The sequence below is a fragment of the Rhinolophus hipposideros genome (assembly GCF_964194185.1).
Source record: "Rhinolophus hipposideros genome assembly, chromosome: 6".
NCBI classification, from domain to species: domain Eukaryota; kingdom Metazoa; phylum Chordata; class Mammalia; order Chiroptera; family Rhinolophidae; genus Rhinolophus; species Rhinolophus hipposideros.
Window position 1 is genome coordinate 34,654,731 of NC_138052.1, and position 5,660 is coordinate 34,660,390.

The 5,660-nt window shown below is 32.8% G+C and overlaps 1 pseudogene across 1 annotated transcript; it reads left to right on the top strand.

Annotated features, from left to right (window-relative positions):
- The first annotated feature begins 3,232 nt into the window (after positions 1 to 3,232).
- Positions 3,233 to 3,993, top strand: LOC308498525 (small ribosomal subunit protein eS6-like; annotated as a pseudogene). The gene has a single exon. The product of its transcript is annotated as a small ribosomal subunit protein eS6-like (transcript).
- The last annotated feature ends 1,667 nt before the right edge of the window (positions 3,994 to 5,660 follow it).

The following is a 5,660-nucleotide window of genomic DNA, read 5'->3' on the forward strand; positions in this document are numbered from 1 at the left end:
CTGGGACTTTAAGGGAAAATGTATAAATGAAAAATGTGTTTGTCACAGTCACTAAGACAAATCATTATATTTTTGTCTTCAGAATGTATTACTTATTTACTGTAGATCTATGTCAGAGAAAATAACCTTATAGTATACTTCTCTAAGTATTATTTATAAAGTTTAACTTTAGAAAGTTATTTTTTCTAGTTTTACATGTTGATTTGCATTTCATTTTCCAAGGAATCATCACATTATAATTAGGTATTTGTTACTTTATTCTCAACTCCTTTTTTATAATACAAATGATGACTTGGTTATGTTAGTCCATTATAGTATATTAAAATTGATTAGGTGTTTTAATCATAAATGGATTTTGTTTCCTATCAAACACTATTTCTGCTTCTATTATATAATCACATGATTTTTGTCCTTTATTTTGGTTGTGGGGTGTATCACATTGATCAATTTGTGTATGTTGAACCACATTCAAATGGCTAATAGACATATGAAAAAATGTTCAATATCACTAATCATCAGAGAAATGTAAACTAAAACCACAATGAGATATAATCTCCCACCACTGAGAATGGCTGTCATCAACAAGACAAATAATAACAAGTGTTGGAGAGGCTGTGGAGAAAAAGGAACCCTCATATACTGTTGGTGGGAATGCAGACTGGTGCAGCCCCTATGGAAGGCAGTGTGGAAGTGCCTCAAAAAATTAAGAATAGAATTACCATAATTTTATGAGACAAATACCATATGATCTCACTTATATGTGGAATCTAAAGAAAAGAATAAATTAATGAAATAATCAGAAACAGTCTCAGAGATATTAAAAAAAAAATAAAACCTGAGGGTTGCTAGATGGAAGGGAGGATGATGGGGAAGATGAGGGGATTAGAAACACAATCTATAACCATAAGATTGCCACGGGATACCAAAGTCAATTTGGGGATTATAATCAATAATGTTGTAAAGATTTTGTAGGGTATCCGATGGACACTTGTCTCATTAGGGAGACCACCTCAGGGATGATGTAGATGCCTGATCACTGCACTGTACACCTGAAACTGAAGCTGAACAATAATGAATGTCAACTACAATTTTGTATAGAATAGAGGCAGTAGAAATGTAATGTCTGTATGTGATGTCAGAGGGGTAAGAGATAGGAGGAGGGGGTTATCACTGTGTGAGGGATGTAAATGATAAATGTTTAACTATTACATAGTTTTGTACCCCTGAAACTAACTTAAAAAAATGTTAAAATATTAATTAATTAATTATTTTTTAAAAATAGAATAGAATTACCTATTGACTCAGCAATCCTTTTCCTGGGTATCTACCCCAAAAATCTGAAAACATTTATCCATAAAGATATATGTGCTCCAGTGTCCTTTGCAGCTTTATTTACTGTGGCCAAGACATGGAAACAACCAAAGTGTCCTTCAATAGATGACTGCATAAAGAAGATGTGGTTGATATACACAATGGAATACTATTATTCCATAAGAAAAGATGAAATAGTGCCATTGTGACAACATAGATGGATCTTGAGATTATTATGCTAAGTGAAGTAAATCAGACATAAAAACTTGAGAACCATGTGATTTCACTCATATGTTGTATATAAAACTGAAAACAACAAAGGAATAAGACAAACAAATGAAGAAACCAAAACTCATAGACACAGACAATAGTTTAGTGGTTACCAGAGGGGGAGGGAGAGGGTGGTGAATAAGGTTAAATGGGATCAAATATATGATGATGGAAGCAGAACAGACTGGGTGGTGAACACACAATGTAATATATAGATGATGTATTATAGAATTGTACACCTGAAACCTATGTAACTTCACTAACAATCGTCACCCCAATAAACTTTAATTAAAAAATGATTAGAATATAATAACTGCAAGCAATGAAACTGAGTTTTTAGTCACCAGGAAAAGTTATATAATCTGTATTTATATATAAATGATTATAATTTAAATTTATATATGATAGGTTCAACATAGCTAGAGGTTTTATAATATAATAAGGAAACAGAATTCTGACATTTTTAAAAGTTTTCTTAAACATATAATCGATCACATAAGTACACAAATTTGTCTAATTCTGCTTGATTTTGATTCATGTTAAAGAGTTTAATGGAATATTTAATTTTGCATTTCTTTTAAAAATACTGCATTCTTTCATAAATATTGCATTCTTATTCAATTGATCAGTATATAGTTTTGATATGACTGTTCCCCCAAAATAAATTTCTTTCTGATCACTGCTCATTAATCAAACTTTCAATATTAGTAATATATTGGGCCAAATGTTTTATGTTGAGCTATTATTATACCTGTGCTGTCTTTTCTCTTGCCCACTAAGTCTGTCAAAATGAAAATTGCTTTCTCTGACCAAAAGTACAGCAGGAGCACAGCCTGGCTCCTTTTTACACAAAACCACCAACAGATTTGTTAACAGCTGCTCTTGTGGTCTGTGCACGTAATGGAAACTTCAGAACCTTGCGGGAACCATGGTTTCTCTGTCTGCAACACAGGAATCATTTAACAGTAGGTGACACTTTTGGCAATGTATAATTAAAGGGCTTGTTTTAGAAAAATTACACACTGTGCAACACATAATAAAAGAAGGGGGGACAGTAACATGCATGAGTGTACAATTTAGATTGTGGCAGAAAATGAGCACAGCTGGGCGCTTGACAATTTTGGCTGTGTTCCCTGAGGTCAGGTTTAAAAAAACAAATCTCTATGTGTTTCAACATTATTCAGGTGACGAGTGAATCAATATCGTAATTAAAAATATATATATATATTTTTTTTATTTTGCTAGTCATTCTGCTATAAGCTTCTACTGGGGAAGATTAAAAATCGGTTCAGAACATGACAAACCAGAGGTCATCATTTAATTTGGATGCCAAGCATCACATTTTTAAGGTACTGATATTTAGTTTATAGGGAAATAAAATAAGGAAAATTTAAGTGAATCTTAGTTGCATTATTCTGAACACAAATGCTTTAGTTCAGATTCATGGGCTGAAGCAGATCTTTAAAACAGGGTAAATTTGGGTCAATGGAGTTAGCATAGTGGGTCATATTTCTTTCAGAATCTACTTGTTCAGTGTTCATCACCATTTGCTACTAAAGGCAATGACATTTTTATAGTTTAGAAACTTGATTTAAAAAAATACATTAGAACTCTTTTTCGTGTCACCTTGGAGGCAGTCAGCAGCTTTAGGATGAAGCTGAACATCTCTTTCCCAGCCACTGGCTGCCAGAAACTCATTGAAGTGGATGCTGAAAGCAAAATTCCTATGTTTTATGAGAAGCGTGTGGCCACAGAAGTTGCTGCTGATGCTCTGGGTGAATAATGGAAGGGTGATGTGGTTTGAATCAGTGAAGGGAATGACAAACAAGGATTCTCCATGAAGCAAGGTGCCTTGACCCATGGCAGTGTCCGCCTGCTCCTGAGTAAGGGGCATTCTTGTTTTAGACCAAGGAGGACTGGAGAGAGCAAGCCCCAATCTGGTCAGGGTTGCATTGTGGATGCCAATCCGTGTATTCTAAACTTGGTCAATGTAATAAGAAGGGAGAAAGATATTCTTGGTCTCACTGATACTACTGTGCTTTGTTACTTGGGGCTCAAAAGAGCTAGCAGAATCTACAAACTTTTCAATCTCTCTAAAGATGATGTCTGCCAATATGTTGTGAGAAAGTCCCTAAACAAAGGAGGTAAGAAACCTAGGACCAAAGTACCCAGCATTCAGCGTCTTGTTATTCCATGCATTTTGTAACACAGATGCCAGCATACTGCTCTGAAGAAACAGCATACTAAGAAAAATAAGGAAGAGGACACAGAATATGCTAAACTTTTGGCCAAGAGAATGAAGGAGGCCAAAGAAAAACTCCAGGAATAGATTGTCAAGAGACACAGGCTGTCCTCTCAGGGCTTCTACTTCTGAGTCCAGTCAAAATCAGATTTTCTAAGAGTAACAAATAAAAAAAAAAATCAGATATCAAAGATAAATAAATAAATAAATAAATAAATAAATAAATAAGAAACTAAAGAGAAGAAATCTAATATGCTCCATTCCTAAGAGTTGTGAATCTTATTACTCATTCACAATTTAACATGATTAAATGTGTTTCAGTCTTCCTTTCACCTTGGAAGATGTCCTGCTGATAAATGTCTATCACCATATACTACCTTTGCTGTATCACACTGTATGTACACATTTTTGTCTACCTTTTTTGTTTAACATTATGTTAGTGAGATTTATCAATGTTGTACACATAACTGTAGCTCGGTCATTTTCATTGATGTAAAGAATCCCATTATATGAATATGTCATTCTATATCTGGTTAATATAGATGAACATATTAGTTATTGTAAATAATGCTGATAGAAGTATTTTTCCATGTATTTTGATGAACTATGTAAGCATCCTGTTAAGCATATACAAAAGTGTAGAATTGCTACTTTACAAAACATGTTTAGCTTCAATAAATGTTGCAAACAATTTTCCAAAGGAAGTATAACAAGTTACACTCGCACCATCAGATGCATTGGAGTTCCAGATCCTTACCAACACTTAGAGATGTCAGTGTTTTGTTATATTTTAGTCATTCTACTGAGTATAGAAAGTATTTCATTGTTGTTATATTGATTTTTTTCCTGATAATGAATGAGGTTGAGCATGTTTTCCTCATTACAGATCATTTGGATGGCCTTTATTTGAAGTACCTACCCAAGTATTTAGCCATTTTTTTTTATTGGACTGTCTACCTAAATGTTGATATGAAATACTTCTTTATGTATTCTTGAATTTTGTCATTCATGCTTGTATGTATGCACAAAAACTTGTATACATTTACATATAATCTTTTCTCTATGACTTACCTTTTCAAATTCTTAATAGTGTCTTTTAAAATACAGAATTTCTTAATTTTAATGAAATCCAATTTCTTAGTTTTTCTCTTTCCTGCCATATCATAATCAGCTGACTTTATATGTATGGGTGTGACTCAACTATATATTCTGGTGCATTGATCAGCTTATACATGTGTCAATACCTCACTGTTTACTCTCACTGGAATTTGATGCCAGTTGAATATCTGGTGCTGTCAGTCCTCCAACAACATGATTGCATTGGTTAGTATTGGTCGTTTGTATTTTCATGTATATTATAAAATTGGTATGTCTACTTTTATAAAACAATCTACTGGGAATTACATTAAATCTGTAGATCAATTTGCCAAAAATTAAAATATTTGTAATGCTGTCTTCAAATCCATGAATATAGCATCATCCTAACTAGTCTTTAATTTCTCCCAAACATGTTTTGCAGGTTTTTCATTTTGTTTTATTTTTAGAGAACTTACACAGATTAAGGTAGTTTTATTTTCAGGTATTTGATATCTTTACACTTTTGTAAGTAGTATCGTTTTTAATTTTTTATATGCAATTTGTTGCTGGTATTTCTGATGTCTTCAATATGTGTTTTCTCTTAGCTCATTCAAGTTAAGATATTAATGGATTTTCTTATAAAGGTTCAACTTTATAATTTATGGATTTCTCCATTTTATGTTTGTTTCCTACTTCTCTGATTTTTTTCTTCTCTCAGTAGTTTCTAACTACTGCGTTTATTATGCTTGAATTTTTCCTT